The sequence below is a fragment of the Amblyraja radiata genome, chromosome 26 (assembly GCF_010909765.2).
Source record: "Amblyraja radiata isolate CabotCenter1 chromosome 26, sAmbRad1.1.pri, whole genome shotgun sequence".
NCBI lineage: Eukaryota > Metazoa > Chordata > Chondrichthyes > Rajiformes > Rajidae > Amblyraja > Amblyraja radiata.
The window spans coordinates 16,623,362-16,645,144 of record NC_045981.1 but is presented as its reverse complement, the minus strand read 5'-3'; the positions used below and the strand labels follow the sequence as shown (position 1 = coordinate 16,645,144).

Sequence of the window (21,783 nt, the reverse complement as noted above, 5' to 3'; positions counted from 1 at the left end):
GAAATGAGGTTGCTAAAGGCTCACCCACGGACACTTCAGTCACATGTCCGGGCTGAATTAACCACTATCTACAATCTTTTGCATTCCTGTGCATTGGAAATGCCATACCTTCTCCGAAAATATGGGCATGGTATGGCTTCTTTGGGATTACATCGAAGATGTTAATCCCTAGGAATTTGAAGCTGCTAGCTCTTTCCACCGCCAAATCACCAAGGTCTCCCAACTTTATCCCATGAGGGACATGGGCCAAATGCAGGCAAGTAGGACTAACTCGGTTAAGCAGCTAGGTTAGCGAGGACGAGTTGGGCCGTAGGGCCTGTTTCTGTGCTGCATATAGCTCTATGATTCTATTTGCGATCGGAAGTGAGTTTTTGCAACTCTGTTGCAGATATGTAACCTGAGACAATGATAAGACAACATTATTTAGTACACTAACTTTAAAAAATATTTTAGGCAAAATTAAAGTACAATTTTACTTATCAAAAGTGTTTCACAACTCCTTGGTTTTTTTGGAACAACGGAACAGGAGATGACAATCTTGATGCCCTATTTTGAATGTAATTTATTACATCCTGTGGTTTAACGTTTAATTATCACAAAAAAAGGTTTCTTCCGGAAGGTTGCAGCCAAAAACACAATTTCCAATAGAAAATGGTGAAGGGGTTCACAAAGCCTCCTTGAGACAATGTGACATCCTCTATGAACTCGTGGGCCCATGACCATTCAAAATGGAGCAAGGACCCGGCATCTCAAAGGCAATAATGGGAGAATTCAGATCAACGATCTGCCTCATCTGTCACAGTCGGCAGATTCAGTGTCATTGTCAGGCACCTCACAGCCTGCTGATCTAGAATGGAAAAAAAACAAAATGGAAGAAAGTCGTCCCCACGTCTAAGTAAGACACAAAGTGCTGGAGTAACTCAACAGGTCAGACAGCATCTCTGGAGAACATTGGTAGGTGACATTTTGGGTCGGGACCTTACCATCTAAGTAACTACCTGAAGAGGGAAAGAAGAAGAAATATTAACACACCCATTATTTTCTTTACTTTCATGCTGAATTTAAGATCATAAGTAATAGGAGCAGAATTGGGCCATTCAGCCCCTCAAGTCTACTCCGCCATTCAATCATGGCTGATCTATTTCTCCCTCCTCACCCCATTCTCCTGCCTTCTCCTCATAACCCCTAATACCCGTACTAATCGAGAATCTATCTATCTTTGTTTTAAAAATATCCATCGATGTTTGTGTTTGGCTTACATTGTAGGGTATTAGTTTTGGGTACAATTTTCCAGCTACGGGCATGTTGTGCAACTCAAGCATTCCAACATCCTTAGTAAATATGGTACTGCACCATGGTAGCAGCATTCCATTTAATAGCAACAGTGAGTGGGTAAAACACGCAGTTCTGCCAAATTTACTTAATCAGCGATATCCAGTCTGAAGAAGGATCCCGACCCTAAACGGCACCTATCCCACTTTCTCCAGAGAGTCTGTGTTCTCCAGAGATGCTACCTGGCCTACTGAGTTACTTCAGCACTTTCTGACTTTTTTTGTAATCTAGCATCTGCAGTTCCTTATATCTTCTCATGCTTAATCACCAAATGGCTATGAGATTTTTAACTATATCTATTCATTTGATATTGTCATTAAATATGTAATAACCCTTGTATATCGGCGAGATCAAGCGCAGGCTTGATTGCTTTTTTTTTGCTAACACCTCCGCTCAGTCCGCCTTAACCTGCCTGATCCCCCGGTTGCTCAACACTTTAACTCCCCCTCCCGTTCCCAATCTGACCTTTCTGTCCTGGGCCTCCTCCATTGTCAGTGAGACCCAGCACAAATTGGAGGAACAGAACTTCATATTTCACTTGGGTAGCATACACCCCAGCAGTATGAACATTGACTACTCAAACTTCAAGTAGCCCTTGCTTTCTCTCTCTCTCCATCACCTCCCCTTTCTCAGTTCTCCCACCAGTCTTACTGTCTCCGACGACATTCTATCTCTGCACCGCTCACTCCCCTGACATCAGTCCGAAACATCACCCATTCCTTCTCTCCAGAGATGCTGCCTGTCCCGCTGAGTTACTCCAGCATTTTGTGTCTACCTAAAGACCTCAGTTTCTCTGCATAAAAGATATATTATATCATGTACTAAAATAGAATTGGAAATATAATGGAATTGAACATTTATATATCATACATGTGGTTCTTGGGATTTAGACACAATTATTTGTACCTCAATATCTGTAAAGCAGTAAAACAAGCACCTATTTATGAAAGCTTTGAGAAAGTTGGTGCATGAATATATGTTTAAAGTAATGGGATAAATTGAATACAACACATGTAGGAATGCAGTGAGTGTCATACAATTCACTCTGCATAATTTTTCTCTTGCAATCAATTTCACACTAAGTTTTATTACACAATTTTGACCATTAGGTCTTGTGCAATTTGTTGGACCAGATATTGTAATTAATACACTAGTAAAATGCATTAAAATTAGATTAGTTTACTTTATTGCCACATACACCAGAGTGCAATGAAATTCCTTGTTCATATGAGGCTCAGGGAGAAAACTGTAAACATACAGAAATGATAAAGACAACAATAAATACAATGGCCATTGGAAAACAGCAGGTGGTGTGAGATGGTAGCGCATAAATCAAGTAATGCAAAATAATATTAAAGTACAATAACAGAATAAGCAATGAGGTAGAATTAAGAGTAAGAGCGCATGGCAGCATCTCCAAGGAAACGGTGTGAAAGGGGTGATTTGTTCAGGAGTTGGACAGCACTGGGGAAGAGGCTGTTCCTGAGAACTTTCAAGCTCCTGTATCTTTCCCCAGAGAGGAGAGGAGAGGAAAGGGCCATTGCAGCAGGCATCCTTGACAATTCTTCCAGCTTTTCTGATGCAACACATCATGAAGTGCTGGATGGAAGGAAGTGACAATCCTGTGATGGACTGGGCAGATTCAGGCAATCGTGAGCAGAGCAGTTGCCGTACCTGGCTGAGTTGCATGCCATCAGAATGCTTTCTATAGCACATCTGTAGAATCCCCCTGAATATGCTGAATCTTCTTAGATGCCTCTGAAAGTACGATGGGTTAAATGGTGTTTTATTGTCACGTATGCACTGCACAGTGAAATTCTGTTTGCATTGAGCAGAAATGCACGTCGCCATATTTTGGTGTTATTTACAAATAGTCCAAAGTCCAGTCCACACGGTCGATGTACTGGAGCGGCACCCGATCTGGGTAAGCACCAGGCCTCCTCCATTGCCCACGACCGGCTCTGCCTGCAAACTGATGTCCCTCATCTCGCCGAACCAACTTTGTGTACCAGGGGCACCTCCTGCAGCCGACCTTGAAGGTGCTGGAGACAATACCCTGGTCCCTCTCCTACCAGCCCACTCAAAGCATCCGTCGTCATCAGCAGCTCCCTCCTCCTCGACTCTCCGGTCTTCGAGGCTGAGCTCGGCTGCTTCCGAGCTTCTCCCCTACAGGCCGCGGCCCACCGGGTAAATACGTTGATATGCTTTCTTGATCACCACATCAGTGTAAAGGGATCAGGTTAGGTTGCTGCTGATATGGATTCCAAGGAACTTGAAGCTATCAAACATCTCTACAGCAGCACTGCTGATGAGGACAGGGTTGTGTTCACCCCTTGCTTTATTTGATCAATAACTAACTTCATCTTGCTTCAGGGGAGTGTGTGGTACATAATTCTTCTCTCCAGAGATGCTGCCTGTCCCACTGAGTTATTCCAGCATTTTGTGTCTATCTTCGATTTAAACCAGCATCTGCAGTTCTTTCCTACAAACTCTTTTATCATGCTGGCGTTACGGACTAGGTTGCTGTCCTGACACCATGACACAAGGTTCTCGTTCTCTTTGCTTGACATGGTCTGATCATTATAGATTTGGCTGAGAACAGTGGTACCATCAGCAAGCTAAAGATTGAGTGCGCATTGCACTTGACCATACAGTGCCAGGGGTAGAGCAAGGGAACGAGCACACCAGCCTGTGGGGCACCAGTGTTGAGGGTCATGACAAAGGAAATGTTATGACCAATTCTAACTGATTGAGGTATGCTGATAATAAGCCTGTTACAGGTGAGTCAAGGCCAAATTCCAGAAGTTTAGGGATGAACTTATTCAGTAGGTGTTGAACGCTGACCTGTGAATAGACTGATCTGTGAATAGCATCTTTACATAGGTATTCTTATTGTTAATGTGATCCAGTTTGAATATTGTGCAAGAGAGGTGTTCTCCATAGACCTATTACGCAAATAGCAGGGGTTCTAGATTATCCAAGATACTGCAAGAAATGTGGGCCATCACCATTCTTTCAAAATACTTCAGTTACTGAATCATTGACAAAGACCCACTTTATTTGTCTTGGAGACTGAAATGGTGGAAGTTTCTTTGAAGCAGATGGGGACAGAAGACTATTGGAGTGAGAGATTGAAGATGGCAGTGAAGACTGTGACCGGTTGATTGATACGATTTCAGAACCATCCAGGGACTCCATCATGGCCAGTCACTTCCTGAGAGTTTACGATCATGAAAGCAGACCTGGTCTCTGTCAAGAAAGAGCCAGCATTTGAAGCCTGGTCAAAATAGGCATCAAAAGCATTAAGCTCACCAGGTAGAAATTCATCATTGCCAGAGATTGCCACTAATTTTGACTTGTGGCACATGATGGCATTCAGGACCTCCCCCAGTTGGCTGAATTGAGCCCCCAGTTTGTTTTTGAGAAATCTCTCTTGGAATCCCTGGTAGCCTCATGGAGATCAAAGATGGTCATCTTGTATAGTGCAGGAGCATCCCCTCTTGAAAGCCTTAGATCTGGTCTCCAGCAGAGAGTGTATCTCCCTGTTCATCCAAGGTTCCTGGTTTGGGTAGGACCTAATTGTATTTGCTGGAATGCAGTCATCAATGCGTTTCTTGATGAAACCAGTGATCATTGAGATAAGCTCGTTCAGGCTGGATTAAGTGGTCTTGATCATGACTCAAGACAGATCTGAAGTAATCCCTTGGCAACCTCGGACAACTGGCGATTTGCACTATTAGTTGACGCCTTGTGTTTCAGCCTCTTTCTCTAAGCGGACAGGAATAACACCGACAACCGATCAGCTTGGACAAAATGAGGGTAAGAGATGGAGTGATAGGCGTACTAGATGGCGGTGTAGAGTAGTTAGCAGTCCGCATGGGGCAGGACATATGATGATGGTATTTGGGGTACATTCTGGAGATTAGCTTGAATGAAGTCGCCTGCGATGATGAAAAGTGCATCCAGGTTTGCTGTCTCAAGTGAGTTGACAAGCAAGTGTAATTTGTCCAGTACCGTCTCGGCATTGGCCTGGGATGGTATGAAGACTGCCAACAAGATGGTAGAGGAGTATTTCCTTGATAGATAAAAAAGATGGCATTTTATAAACAAGCATTCAAAATCAGGGGAGCAGGATTGAGCTAAAACCGTCACAGCAGTGTAAGTGCATTGACTATTGCCTGAGGATTCTGTACTGACCTTGCGATAAATCAAGAGACCCTCCATTTCGATAACAGGGTCAGGTAAGTCGGAGTGAGTCATTTTTCAGTGAAGCAAAGAACACAGCAGTCTCTGATCTCCTTTTGGTTCAGCAGCCTTGCTTGTGGGATTTAACATCAGAAAGTCTTGAATGTGCTATTTCCAGTTCGAAACAAAGGAATTATTCCCAAATCATATGCAGAAAGAATGAGGTTTATGGGCAATGCAGGCAGAGAAATACTGGGTACACAGTATTTTCTATTCATGGAAAGTAATGGGTGGAAGGTAGCAGATCTTATTTACTGGCAAGTGCTCTATATTAACTTTCATTTTTACGATCAGTACTTAGTGAGGGATATACCTTCATAAATTGTATTATATGGTTGTATCTATGCCCTATGTATCCAATGATCTATTTTGCTGGCAGTGTGTTCTTGGAAGTACTTTTCTGTGAAATGCAAGGTATTTAAAGTAAGTTGTGTTGAAACATATTTTTACTCTAGCTGGCCATTATCAACAGGGGAAGAATATGGTTCATGGGATAATTGTGAAGTAATCCACAACAATTCCAGGAGAGTTACAGCCATTATACTTGCATGAATTTAACAAATCTTACCACAACTGGGGTGGCACACTGATGCAGACGTAGAGTTGCTGCTTTACAACTCCAGAGACCCGGGTTCGATCCCGACCATGGGTGCTGCCTGTACGGAGTTTGTACATTCTCCCCATAACCACTTTTCTTCAGATGCTCCGGTTTCCTCCCACACTCCAAAGATGTGCGGGTTTGTAGGTTAATTGGTTTCTGTAAATTGTAAATTGTCCCTAGTGTGTAGGATAGTGTTAGTGTACAGGGTGATCGCTGGTCGGTGCAGACTCAGTGGGCTGAAGGGCCTGTTTCCACACTATATTTCTAAAGTCTAAAGTAAAATCTAAAGTAAAACTGCCAAAATTGTAACCTTTCTCCATGTGATTTCTGGTTTAGCTATTTTTTTTAAATATTGGGTTTTGGGGCTGAATTTATTGCCCATTTACAAATCTAATTCACTTTGTTTTTCTAATATTTTATGTCTCCATCAGAATTATCAGATTTGGAATGTGGATGGGAATCCCAAAAAAATCAATGAATTATGGAAACAAAGTAGAAATAAAGAACTGCAGGTACTGGTTTACAATAAAAATAGACATAAAGTCCTGGAGTAACTCAGCTGGTCAGGCAGCATCTCTGGCGAGAAAGGATGAATGATGTTTCGGGTTGGGACCCTTCTTCAGACTGAAAGTAGGGGATGGCTGGAAAGCAGGCTAAAAATTAAAGAGTTGGACCAGTAATTGTTTTTAATAAGTTGCAAATGTGTCGAAGCTTCCCTTTTCTTCTATTCCCTGTTAGGCATGTGCATTAATCTGAAGAGGGTCTCAACTGTCCATTTCCCTCCACAGATGCTGCCTGACCTGCTGAGTTTCTCCAGCAGTTTGTTTATCGCTTCATGTTTTGTATTCTTCATTTAATTTGTTATGGCTTGTGGAAGAGTGTGGCTTGTTGTAGTATGAATATAATCCTGTGAAAATCATATTGTTGTTATCACATTGCTGCAGAAGCCACATGTGTTTGTAAAAATTAAAAAAATATTCTAAATACAGATATAATGACTAGCTTACTATTCACAATCCTTTTACTGTAATATTTTGTGAAGTGGATCAGTGGGTGTTTGCAGCTGGGTAGCACATTAGGCTGTGATAAATTCTCCCAGCTGAAAGATGAAGCAGAATGATTGAAAATCAGGTGCTCCAGGCTAAAATGGATCATAGTCTGGTCCCCCTAAGAAAGAAAAATGACAAGGGGTCAATTAGAATGTAATTTCTTCTTGCGAGCAGTTGGCATATGTTGCATAGTATTAGATACATTTATTTAACTGAACAATTTCATTTGATAGTAGACTGCTTTTAAGATTAGCAATTTGCGCCCCGCATTGTTTGTAAACTTAGATAGTAAGTATTTACTTAGATAGTAAAAGTTGTTTAAGTGTCCTCAGCTTGAATGTTTCCTTAACATGAATGCCAGAACGGTGTAAATAAATATATATAAACAAGAACCAACTGAGGAGTTGGTGGTGGACTTTAGGGGGAGAGGAACATCCCTGTCTCCATCAATGGTGTGAATGTGCAGTTTACCAGGGAGTACAAATACTGTACCTTGGAGTGTACCTGGATAGTAAACTGGACTGGTCCAGGAATGCTGAGGCCCTGTACAAGAAGGGACAGTGCCGGCTGTACTTCTTGAGAAGGCTCCACATCTTGAACGTCTGCAGTAAGATTTTTTTTTTTAAATTTCAAAATAGACTATATTCAAGAAATAATACATGATCCTTACAAAACTCCATCCGACATTCTCGGAGGCTATACATTCATACAATACAGTTTCCCCAAATCACAATGTTTACCCCACCCCCTTGCCACTCATGTGGCCCACTGGCGTGGAATCCCTTCCCTTATTTTGATGGCGTTTCCACCACACCCTTCACTCCATGTCCAGCAGAGGAAGGACCCTAGACTGTGGTCATCCCCCACCGAGCCTTGGCGTTGGCTGCACCAAGCTTCCGTGCGTCCCTCAGCACGTACTCCTGCAGTCTGCAGCGGGCCAGTCTGCAACATTCCCCGACGGACATCTCGCTCCGCTGGGTGGTCAACAACGCTCGGGCAGACCAAAGAACGTCTTTCACCGAGTTGATGACCTTCAGCAGCACTCGATGTCAGTCTCTGAATGCGTCACTGGGAACAGTCCGTAAATCACAGAGTCCTCTGTGACGGAGCTGTTCAGAATAAACCGTCACTGGGACCCTTGCAGACCTCTCCAGACTCTCTTTACGAATCCACACTCAGCAAAGAGGTGGGCAACCATCGCCTCTCCATAGCAGCTGTCCCAAGGGGAGCGTGCGCTGGTAAATGAGGTTCCAACATTGCAGGACGGATCTGACTGGGAGGGCTCCCCTCGCCGCCAGTCAAGCCAGGTTTTGGTGCTTGTTGGTGAGTTCTGGCGCATCCTTCGCAACACCGGGGGCAGGTAGAACCTCAGCAGGTAGTGACACTTGGCTCTACGCTCCGCCTGATGCAGCCACACATGAAGGTGGCCATCAGGGTGTGGGTGACGTTGGGCACGCTTTTACCCCCGTTGTCTGCCGACGTGCATCGTGGCCCGTCGCACCCGGTCTGCAGTAAGATGCTGCAGATGTTCTACCAATCAGTAGCCTGTACCATCATCTTGGGAAGTCATTGAAATTATGTATTTTTTAAAACTAAGGAACGCATGTCAAAAGTTTGACTGGGTAATAGGAAGGATTTTGTAAAATATGTTAATTTCATATTGACGACTTGAACGTGTTCTCTTATAAATTATTAATCTCTTGGGTGTTAACTATTAGCACTACAGGAAGATGAAAAAGGCTGCTTCCTGAGTAACAGGTTAGTTGGTGCGTTTAGGTAAACAATGATGATTCCTCGGCAGTGTAGAGGACTCTTATGGCATTTTCAGTTATATCTAACGATTGCGACTTTAAATTAATGGTAGATAGCACTGACATTTTCTGAATATGCTAAAAAAACTTACAATTGCAATAGTCACTGTCAAATGAAAGAGTTCTATCGAAGGTTACACTTTATTTTGCTGTTTAGGACATAATATTTGCATCGCAAACCAAATCAAACGTAATAATAAATATTCAACTAAGAAGCATTGCTTAGAAATTGCATTTCACTCTCTTTTCTTATTCTAATCACATGCTGTGTCTGGGGTTAATGCACATTTGGATTCTCTGCAGAGAATTGAGGTAAAAGATTAACATGGGCCAAAGGGCCTGCTGATAGACACAAAAAGCTGGAGTAACTCAATGGGTCAGACAGCATCTCTGGAGAAAAGGAATAGGTGAAGTTTCGGGTCGAGACCCTTCTTCCGACTGAGAGCCAGGAGAAAGGGAATGAGAGATATAGACGGTGATATAGAGAGAAATAGAACAAATGATTGAAAGATATGCAGAAAAGTAACAATGGTAAAGGAGACAGGTCATTGTTAGCTGTGGGTTAGGTATAACGAGTTACAGACTATGAGACCCAACAAGACGACTGTCCTACGTTCTATATAAGAAGAATGCTGTGTGTTGCTCCCCTTATGTCTGGTTTTGAAGGTGCTCTCGTCTATAGCACTTCAGGGCAGCTGCATAAACACTTGCTGGGAGGTGAGTGATAACATGTGGGAGGTCTATTCAGTGCTGTTCATTGTGCGCTGGTCCCAACCCCTCCTTATCCCAACATTTTGCCCTTGTCGAGTCCCAGGGCATGAGTGGCCCCCTCCACTGCAAGCTGCATGCTGATACGATACGATATTTCTTTATTGTCAGAACAAAGTCTGAAATTTGTTTTGCATCGCAGCAGCTCCATTTACAGCATCACATAAAAGATAAAAGAGACATGAAAAGTCATGCATTAAGACATCAAGACAGGACCCAAAAATACATACATTCAACACAACATTACAATAACAGAAGACAACATTTGAGGCCCATCAGCGTGCATTTGATCTGGGATTAAGCGCCGTATTTAGTTTGAGGATTGAGTGGTGCACAAAAGAGTGCTTCAGTCTAACCTTGTTACATTTTGGAACCCTATATCTCCGGTTTGATGGTAACAAATTGTACTCCCTGTTCAGAATGTGGTTGGGGTCAGAATATTGTTGGCCATCCTTAGTATGTCTTTATGGTAGGATGATTCATACAATTTCTGAAGTGGTTGACCTACAATCTTTGAGCAGATTTTTATTATTTGGAGCAGTTTTGATCTTGTAGTAGCAGACAAACTCCTGTACCATGTAATCTTGCAAAACACTCATTATCACACTCATGATCAAGGAATTGCCATTCACATTCTGCATCCCTGACATGATTTGGACTAAAAGGCTGGGATAACCACTTGTCACGGTTTCCTTTACCCTGATTAGTGAAAGCGGGCTGGCAGCTGTCGTGTGTGGGACGTTGATGCTTCATTGCAGACTCTTTTGCTGCCATATCATGTTTCGTTTTAGTTTAGTGTAGAGATGCAACATGAAAACTGACCCTTCACCCCACCGAGTCCACACCGACCGTCGATCACCCTGTCGACTGGTTCTATGTTATCCAAATTACGCATCTTACACACCAAGGGGCAACTTACAGATGTCAGTCAATCCACAAACCTGTACGTCTTTGGAATGTGGGAAGAAACTGGAGGAGAAGGAGGAAACCCATTTGGTCACTGGGAGAATGTGCAAACTCCACACAGAGAGCACCTGTAGTCAGGATCGAGCCCAGGTCTCTGGCGCTGTGAAGCAATAGCTCTTCTGCTGCGCCACTGTTCTGCCCTGCAGCCTCTTTGTTGCATTGTCAACCTCTGCATGATGTGTTCCGAGTTTCTCTGTATGATCAGCAAAGTTTGTTGGCTGGCACTTTAAGTTACAATTTCTACCTGAAATGGAGGAAAACATGAGCCATGAGACTTGTGATGTCACCATGTGATAGGGGTGGCACAATGGCATAGCAGTAGAGCTGCTGCCTTACAGCGTCACAGACCCAGGTTTGATCCTGAATGCAGGTGCTGTCAGTACGGAGTTTGCATATTCTCCCTGTGACCGCGTGGGTTTTTTCCAGGTGCTCCGGTTTCCTTCCACAGTCCAAAGATGTGCAGGTTTGTAGGTTGATTGCCTTTGGTAAAATTGTAAATGATCCATAAAGACTACTTAAGCATTTATGGTGTATGGAACGAGCTGGCGGTGGAGAAAGTTGAAGCCGATATTACCACAACATTTAAGAAACATTTGGACAGGTACATGGATAAAATAGGTTTAGAGCGATATGGGCCAAACGCAGGCAAGTGTGACTAGTGTAGATAGGACATGTTGGTCGGTGTGCGCAGGTTGGGTTGAAGGGCCTGATTCCACACCATATGACTATGGTTTTCCCTAAGTTGTTTATTGTTAGGTTTTTGAGCATTTTCCCTAACTTTTAAGCATTTCTCCACATCTGCTTAAAATGTTGTATTTAAGCCATGACTACTTGTGGTAATGTATTCCATCAACAATTCTGAAACTAGTTGTCCTCTTCCCAACAGTTGTTATTCCTGTGTGAGATTCCAAAAGCCATTCACCCATTTGTGACCTGACAGTGATATCTTATTCCTGGCTATCGGGAACTATGCCCGAGTGGCTTCAGCTGCTTCTTTCCTTTGATCATGCTGTCGCTCTTGAATGGGAGGGGGAGGGAAGAGAAGCTGGTGAACAGGGAAGAACTTAACTTTCCCTTGATTTCTCACTTCAGCAATTAGCACGGGATGAAATTGAGAAGTCGCTATGTCGGCTGGCATGCAACACAACAGCCAAAACATTATATTTATGTGCTGCAAACTTGTGTGCAAAATACAAGTTAACACCCCTCCCTTTACATTGACGTAACTGGGATTTCATTTTGATCTTTTGGTTACTGCTAGAGTTTCCCAACGGGAAGAGGCAACGAAACATAACTGTGATAAGAAGGAACTGCAGATGCTGGTTTACACCAAAGCTGGGTGCAAAGTGCTGCAAGCATCTCTGGAGAAAATGGATAAGTGACATTTTGGGTCGGCATCCTTCTTCAGACATAAACATAACAGCAACAGGAAGACACTGGAAAATGAAAATAAAATTGTTGTCAAACAAATTCTACAGGGGACTGTTAATCATTTTTAATGTTGCATTTTATGTGCAAATTGGTCTTATTAATAGCAATATTATTACGGTTTTTGTCAAAACATGAAGAAAGGTGACAATTTCAATAAATGTAATTGTACCATCTGAGAATTATAGGATTTTTTGGAATTTGAGGGTCACAAACTCTTTTCTGCTGTTTAACCGTTGTTCCGTATCTCGTTTCAACTTTGGTCCTATGTCCCTGACCTAAAATCATCCACAGAGAAGGCAAGTGGATTGACCTTCTTCCAGTTCCACTCTTGAACTGGCATCAGTTGGTTACCTGGAGGTGTGCACCAGGTACAGACAGGTGGGTCATCCTTTTGACTGCCTGCTTCTTTTTTCCATCTTGTTTGCATACCAATAATCCGGGAGACAAACAGGTAGCGTTAGGTTTTTACAATGCGTGTGCAATGCAAAAAATGGAGTACACTCTGGATACAGACGGTGCAGCAGTAGAGTTGCTGCCTTACAGCGCCAGAGACCCGAGTTTGATCCTGACTATGGGTGCTGTCCATACCGAGTTTGTACATTCGCCCCGTGACCTGCGTTTGTTTGCTCCGGGATCTCCGGTTTTCTCCCACTCTCCAAAGACGTACAGGTTTGTATGTTAATTGGCTTGGTGTAAATGTAAATTGTCCCCAGTAGTCTGGCCGTATTTTTAATGTGGCGCCCACTGTGAGCTAGTGATAGAGGAAATTAATGTTTAAGGTGGCTGATGTGGTACCATCATGTGGGCTGCTTTTACCAAGATGATGTTGAGCTTCTTGAGCACTATTATTAACTATGGAATTTGTGCACATGGAGAAACAAAGAACTGCAATTGCTGGTTAATACCACAGAGAGACACAAAGTGCTGGAGTAACTCAGCGGGTCAGGCAGCATCCCTGGTGAAAAAGGATGGATGACGTTTCGGGTCCTGTCCCTGTAGAAGGGTCCCGACCTAAAGTGTCTCCCATCCTTTCTCTCCAGAGATGCTGCCTGACTCACTAAATCTGTCAACATGTCACCCTTTTCTGTATGATTTTCAACTTATGAGTTGTCTTTCTCTTCCTTTTTTTTCTTTTTATTTCCTGAGGTAAGCTCCAAGATACTGAAAGCTATTTCTTGATTTTTACACAAGGTTTTCTCTGGATGATTATTGTTATATCTTTTTTATTTGATTGTGGCATTCTTTTGTTATTAAGCTCTGGGCTGTAATTTATAAATGCGGCAGTTGCTGCAGTAGTAGTAGTTGTATATATTTTATTTCGAACATGTAAAACAAAAGTTAAAAACAAAGCAAAATAACAATAAAATGAACAATAAACAACTCATTAAATAACCTCATAAACATCACAAATTAAATCTTACATGTTCGAAAAGGAGTAGAAGTATACACTTATTTATTCCTACCCCTTCTCCGCTACTCATCAATTAATTCACAAACTATCTTAGCTACATATCATCATCATTGGTGGTCACTCGAAACGCGTATGACTGTCCTTTCATGGAGGAGGCCTGTGCGTGACTTTGTTTAATGTGGGGAGACTGATGCACAGACAGCCACCAGACGGTCCTTGACATCTACATATATATATACACACATACACTAACATATACATACATATATACACGCATATGCACCATGCAAACATACATATATACTGTTTATAAACAATTATCCAAATTCTATGTACAACGCGAATATCACACTGTGTCAATAAACTAAAACTTAACCACCATCATGGCCCTTCCTCATTCTTATACCTCTGGAAAACAATTTCCAGAAAAAATAAGTAGAAAAAAAGAAAACTTAAATAAAATCTAAAGGCTGTTCTGCAGGTTTGATAATATGCTCCTGTCCCTCAGTTGCCCATTAGTTGCACAAGACTTTGAACATGCTGATGGGCACCGCATGCTCCCACTCCAGGGACACTTTCCACGCTGTAAGACTCAATGACACTCAGACCCATATGGATGGAGAAGGACAGGCAGCTGGAATGAACTATTCCATCGCCAACCTCATTGTTGTCCCTTACAGTTAACAACCATAACTTTCCCATTTTTGTTTAGTACTCTGTATAAAAGTAATTAATTGGGATTCTTAATCTGGATTTCAATCTTGTGCAGAGTTCGAAAAATGCATTTAAGTTTCCACATTTAAAAATACCCGCTCCTTTTTAAAAATCTGCGGCTATTTATAATTCATTTGATCTTATCTTTGGACATGTATCTGTCCGTATGGTGAAGGACTTTTCGTGTGTGAAAGAGTGGAATTTGCTTTTCTACAGTTCCCTTTTCTTGATGGGGAACTGAGTTAAGTGAAGAATGGGGAAGTTGAGGTTGCTCTGCTTGGAGTCTAAACCGTTAATTTAATCTTGAATGAAGGCATTCAAAATCATGAGCGTCGCTGTAGAGAAACGGGTTCTATAAAATTGTTGAGGTTAATGGCTTTATTCTGCCCATCCCAACTATACTAACTAATAAAGCGATGCAGAGAAAAACACACTTTGCAGCTGCAGGTCAGCACAGTGGCGCAGCGGTAGAGCTGCTGCCTTACAGTGCTTGCAGCACGAGAGACACAGGTTCGATCCCGACTACGACCACGTGGGTTTACTCCGAGATCTTCGGTTTCCTCCCACACTCCAAAGACATACAGGTTTGTAGGTTGATTGGCTTGCATTTGTATACTTGATATAAGTGTATATTGTCCCTAGTCTGTGTAGGCTTGTGTTAGTGTACGGGGATCGCTGGTCGGTGCGGACTCGGTTGTGCCAAAGGGCCTGCTTCTGCGCTGTACTCTAATCTAATCTAGTCTCTATGTTGATGTGTACCATGATGGCACTTATCAAAGTTATTTTTAATTGAGATTAGACTTTCTATCTCCATCACCCTTATGAAGAATGAGGTTCAGATTCATGCCAACTCTTGAAACTTTCTCCAAAGTTACTGATCCATCTTCTGAGCGGGAGGGTCATAGAGTCAGTGGTGCAGCAGTAGAGTTGCTGCCTTACAGTGCCAGAGACCCGGGTTCGATTCTGACTATGCCCGCCGTCTGTATGGAGTCTGTACATTTCCCCTGTGACCGTGTGGGTTTTCTCCGGGTGCTCCGGTTTCTCCCCACATTCCAAAGACGTGCAGGTTTGTAGGTTAATTGGCTTGGGTACATTGTCCCTATTGTGTAGGATGGAACTTCAGAGATGCAGCCTGTTACTGCAGCATTTTGTGTCTCTCTTCGGAAGAAACTGTCTCTGAATCTGGTGGTGTGTGTCTTCACACCTCTACACCTTCTGAACCATTCTACCAACAGCCAGAGAGTAGTCATGAACTACAATCTACCTCTTTGGAGACCGATTGGTCTCCATCATCACAGACTGGTGGAGAGGTTTGGAGGTGCAGGTGAAGTGGAATATAAACAACAGAAGGTTGCTGACAGGCTGTGCAGTGCCTGCGCCTTTAAAAGTTTTCCCGTTGCGTAGAGCTTCATGAATGAAGCCACATGACAAAACATCATCTGACGTCTGGCCTCGGCACAAGCGCAAACAACGAGTGGGGGGAAATTCCTTCAATTGCAAAAGGGGGGAAGAACAGGCCCTTTGGCAGCTCGGGTCCGCGTCAAAGCCACGCCGAAGGATCGGGGAGCTTCTCAGGACTCGGTGAGTCAGGGAGAGGTGGGGTTTGGTGGGATTAAGGGGGCAGAAAAGGCGCCGGGTTTTGCTGAGTGTGCAAACGCAATGAGTGTGTGTATGGGAGAGAGAGAGAGGGGGAGAGCTGCTGACTCATCAGCGGGTCACAGCAGCCCTGAGTCAGGCTGCCTGGCCACTGGACTTTGCAATGGAGGCAGAGCAGGGGCTGAAGCTGCTTCACAGTCAGGGGCTTGCTTGCTTGCTTGCTTGCTCTCCTTTCCTTTCCCCTCCTTTCTTTCTCCTTCTCCCTCTTATGTTTTCGCTCACTCACTGTCATGCACACACACACACACACACACACACACACACACATACAGTGAACAAGAGGCTGCATGCAGCCTGACTCCAAAGCTCCCTACACACACTGAAACCATCTACCATCCTTGATCTTCAGTGGAGCGAGCAGGGCAGAGACAATGTGTAATCTGATAGCACCTGTCTGAAAATACATAACGTTCAGCAGAGCTGCTGACTCAGGGTACATTCCTGGGCAGCAGACTACTGTTCTACATGGGATGAAATAAGGGGCCATGATTATTCTACACCTGACAGGGGATTTTTATTTGACATGTAATTAAGGGTAAATGACTGTTTGGAATAGTTCATGTTTTAAGAACATTGCAGATCATAATTACAAGGAATACAATTTTTGGGGGAAAAATACGCACTCCATGCAAAACTAATCAACGGATGAGTCTCAATGTAGGATTGTCATTTGATGTGTGCAAAACAATCCTGCTGACTCAACTCCGCTAAGTGAATACATCCCAATGCACTGAGGAATGTATTCAGTGAGACGGATGGTTCACAGACTTGTGGCATTGGCACAAATATAAGTGTTGATATTAAATGGGGAAACATGCTTTTTCGTGTTCCAAGGCATCTCTATCACCTTGACACCGATGCGGTGATCAAGAAAGCACATCATCATGAAAAGGGGTCTCGACCTGAAAACGTCACCCATTCCTTCTCTCCAGAGAAGCTGGCTGAGTTACTCCAGCATTTTGTGTCTATCTTCTGTGTAAATCAGCTTCTACAGTTCCTTTCTACACGTCATCATATTTACTCTCTTGGGCATCTGAGAAGATTATTTTGAACTTTACAGATGCGCTATAGAAAGTATTCTGACGGAATTCATCTTGGCGTGGCGTGGCATGGCACCCACTTGGCTCTTGACCACCTGAACCATCAGAGAGTGATGACGAACATGGCACAGTCCATCACAAGCTAGTCACTTCCTCCCATCCAGTCGATCTTAATGGGACGATGAGAAAGGAGGGCTGGAATTGCTGCCACCCTGACCATTCCTTTTACTCTCTTAACATTCTGGGAATGGATGCAGGAGCTTGGAAGCCTGGATGTCCAGACTTAACAACAGCTTCTTCCCCATGGCTATCAGACTCCAGAACAAATAACCTCCCTCGCACCCTCTTCCCGGCCACCTTGTCTTACTTGTAACTCTACCTCATTTATTACATTATTGCAAAAACTTTTTTTGGCACTACTTCAAATTACAACGCAATCTTTGCATAATTCTACTATTTTGCATTTGTTGTATTTATTATTGTATTTGTCACAACCATGGATACCGTGTACTCTATGCACTTCATGTGAACAAGGAATGTCACTGGTCTCTGGTGTGTGCCAATAAGCTAATTTGAAGATGACGTATTTTGGGTATTGTGGTAATCTGCTGCTATGGATGCAGAAAAATGATACTAGTGCACGATTCAGTTGAGTTATTATTGTGAATCAAAAAGTCTGGCACCTTACTAAGTATGACAGTAATTATGTTTTTAATGGTTTGTGTAAATATTTTCTAAATGCATTTTCAGGCAGATTTAAGAATGTCTAAGTCGTTAGGGATCCCATCTTCTGTGTTTGGGGCTTGGTCTTAAAAGTGAGAAAGGATGTTCTGTGCTGTTTGAGGAAAATGGAAGAATGGTCTAGTGAAGAAGATTTCAAGCAAGACCCTTAAAGTTTTCATGGCACTTATTTAATCGAGGGGAAGCGTTATATCTCATGAGAAAGGTTAAGCTTTTCCAGTTTAATAATGAAAATGATCCATATGATGAATTGTTAAGATTTTGTACTTTTATGGGAAGTTTGAAGTTGTCTTTTCACCAAAAGTTCTTCCAACTTTTTGACGTGTCAGTGGTATTTTTGTTGCTGGTGTACCACACAATAACAGTTATCAAACCTTGTTTCGAGCCCTTTCTTGGTGTTAAAAGTGTTTTGTTTGTTCTCGGTCAGGAATTTATGGATAGGGAGGATTTGGAGAAATATGGGTCAACGCAGGCAGGTGGGAGTGGCATGGATGGGGCATCTTGGTTGGCATGGGCAAGCTGGGCTGAAGGGACTGTTTCCATGCTGTGTGACAATGAATGATACTTAATATCAGAATCACATGTGACATGTCACAGTGAAATTCTTTGTTTTGCTTACGAAACACAAAGTATGCAAAGAGCCACCAGGTATAGTGCGCTGACAAAGTTAGTGTTCAATGTAGTCCCAATAGTCCCCCTTTGTTCTCGGCAGCGCCCCCACGCCGGGTCCCTCTAAGTCCTAAAGGGCCTGTCCCACTTTCACGACCTAATTCACAACCTTTTTTACTCGGGCTAGAAAAACGCCCCGACCTACTTGATGCCGCGAGTACCAAGACTGGCATCACCTCCTGCTACGACCTATCCACGACCTCCTATGACCTCGTGACGACCATGCTGCGCGTACGAGTCAAGGGCAAACTCGGCAGAGGTCGTGAATTAGGTTGTGAAAATGGGACAGGTCCTTTAATTGTGTTCTGAAATAGTTTTTCTGTTCTATCTTTCAAACTGTGTAAGTATATTTTTAGGAAGGAACTGTAGATACTGGTTTACACCCGAAGATAGACACAAAATGCTGGAGTAATTCAGCAGGACAGGCAGCATCTCCGGAGATGCTGCCTGTCCCGCTGAGTTACTCCAGCATTTTGTGTCCATCTTAAGTATGTTTTTATATCGTTTATTAAAAATCAAAACCCTAGTGGGGAGAGAGTTCATAGCTGTAATTCAAGCCACAGATTTTGCTGACACTGGTACATTCCAATAGTACGTTCACTTAATCCGTTTGATATGATTCATCCCACTAGGTGAATTACAACCTTGTTAAATTTCCCAAGCATCTGTACACTGAGCATGCTGCCGAAGAGAATGCTGATTCATTGGCTTTGACTGACTAAAAGTTGTAACTTTATAAAAGGAAGAGAGAAACAGATTTATTAAGTATGATCAATTACTGGGTAGCAGCATATCAAATTTCACTTTGTGCCATACATGCCTCATTTAGTCATCTTACAAGGAAACTTCATGTTGCCAATTGATACCCTCCTGTTGCACTTTCTGATTTTGAAAGTTTAAGATTGTTAATTTCTAAAAAAAAATTTTTTCTAAATTAATGTTGGCTGTGCTTGTTGCATATGAAATTAATATAGATTAACAATTTATTTTGTAGCTTTCATTATAATTGTAGCCAGAAATTATTTTTATCCCAAATTAGGCATTTATATTTTTACATGGGATGAATTGCATTCAGATTTAAAATGTAGCAAAGAGCTGCTGAATTAAGGCAATAATTTTCCAAATTTGCTATTCGCGCTTTCAAAATTTCATTTTCAGGGGTGTGGCTGTTAAACTGGCATGGCCAGCCTTGATTGTGGAGTGGTGGAGAGCTACCTTCTTGAATTGCTGATGCCCTGAGAAGGAAGGTACTCCCATGGTGGTGTTGGCAAGTTCCAGGATTCCGACTCATCACTGCGAGCAAATGGTGATGAACCTGGTAACGGTTTGATTTGGAAAGCAACCTGCTTCCAAGAGCCTTGTTCCCCTCAGTATTATGCATGGACCTCTTGTCCACTGTAAATTGGTCTTTCCTCCAGAGCACTGAAATTTTCATAATGCAGCTGTTGTGCCTATAAACGCAATGTCCGCAAAGCTGGAGCTTATCCAAGTGGGACAAGGTAATAGTGTGAATTTAGTCACTCCTTTAATCACTATTTGGCAGCACAATAATGTTGCATCCATTACTCGGATAAATTCAATGTCTTGTTCGATTCTTCAATGTAGAAATGTTGCTCTATTGTAAATAGAAGACAAAGCTTGGAAACTGTATGCGAGTCATTTCATATAACCTTGGACTAAATGAGTTCAAAGTGGATTCCTAGAATTCAATAAAATGTTGATATTATGGTTCCACATACTATGGAAAAGCCCATTTTTTTGCATATATCTTCTAGGGTGGATTTTTACTGTGAAAGGAAATAGTGGAACATCCATTACATGACAGTACATGATTTAAATTAAGGCAAATCCATAATATCCAATTCCAATTGATTTTAAGCCCAGATACTATGCAACCAGTAAATTCCACTATTGCAGACATTGGAATGATAGGGTTGCCCAACAAGCTCCTGTGATGATAAGGTGAAGGAACAACGGACAAGGAAGGGAAATTCCCAGGAGCACTAGCAAGATCACATTGAAAAAATCTTGTGACTGAGATGTTGGTAGCAAGCATAGCACAGGAACTGGACCTTTGGCCCACGATGTCTGGGCCCACGATGTCTGTGCCTACAGACCCGGGGCTGGCCTCTATGATCAGGCTTCTGAACGGTCCTTCCATAAGCTAGGTTACTGCCCAATTCACCTCCAGCCCATTGCAGACATTGGACTTTGTCTATGGAGAAAGTGCACTGCAATGCTGAGAACTATATTCTGCATTCTGGATCTTCCCCTAAGCTCTACCTGTTGTACTGAGTTTGACTTTCCGTTAGTTTAGAGATACAACGTGGAAGCAGGACCTTCGGCCCACTGAGTCTGCGCCGACCAGTGATCCCCATACAGTAACGGTATCCTGCACACTTGGGACAATTTCCATGTACAATTTACACAGGGAGAACATACAAACTCCGTACAGACAGCACCCGTAGTCAGGATTGAACCTGGTTCTCTGGCTCTGCAAGACAGCAACTCTACCGCTGTACCACCATGCCGCCCTCAAATGTATTTTGTTTGGTATTATCTGATCTAATAACAAAACAAAGCTTTGCACCGTACTTTGGTGCACCTGACAATAATAGAACTAAACCTAGTGTTTTACTGTAGCCTGCTTATTAATTTAAGATCTGTGGGTAAAGTTTTTTAATTCAAAGTTCCATTAACCGGAAGTATTTTTGCTTTCAAGTACTGCTTTGGAGAGGTCCTTGTGATTTGGTGAAACGTAAGCAGAGGTTTTCAGAACCAAGGATAACCGACCGTGATGTTAATGTCCGCCGAGCTTCACAGCCGTGTATCTCTGGCTTCTTAAAAGTTGTCGCCACTCCTTCTCCCCCTCCCTCTTCCCCATTCTTTTAAAGGACTTGCGTGACCCTTCCCGTACACTGTGCTTTCGCCGTCTTAATTACAGCGGTGTGTGTGTGTGTGTGTGTGCACGTTCCACTCTGAGAGTCGCCGATCCAATCGCCGTTTTTTCAGGTGAATGCCAGCAACTTGACTGTCTCCGGCAGTCGCCTGAAAAATCGCCTTAGTGAGACAGGCCCATAATTGCTGAGGAAAGTCTGAAGATCGGGTGGTGTCTATGGACAGGAGGAATGAGTTAATATTTTGTATCTGGATTCTCAGAACAGGATTGTCTAATCTAAGACCTACATCAGTGTCTTCATATGCTGACTGAGGTACAGAATATTTATATCATTTTATCTCTAGCAACTTTTGTGCTTTGCCATTTTATTTGTTTCCTGCAGCTTTGAAGCGATCTGCGAAAGCTCTCGTCTGGTGTACAGAATAAACTTTAAGTGGTGTATATAAATGT

General features: G+C 42.8%; 1 protein-coding gene across 2 annotated transcripts in view; it reads left to right on the top strand.

The window, feature by feature from the left end:
- Nucleotides 1-15,671: 15,671 nt before the first annotated feature.
- Nucleotides 15,672-21,783, top strand: part of mafg (MAF bZIP transcription factor G) — a 60,944-nt gene continuing 54,832 nt past the window's right edge. For both annotated transcript variants that reach the window (XR_004415837.1, XM_033044322.1), the window contains exon 1: nt 15,672-15,909. The gene's annotated coding sequence lies outside the window, so the exon portion shown is untranslated. The remainder of the gene's footprint in view (nt 15,910-21,783) is intronic.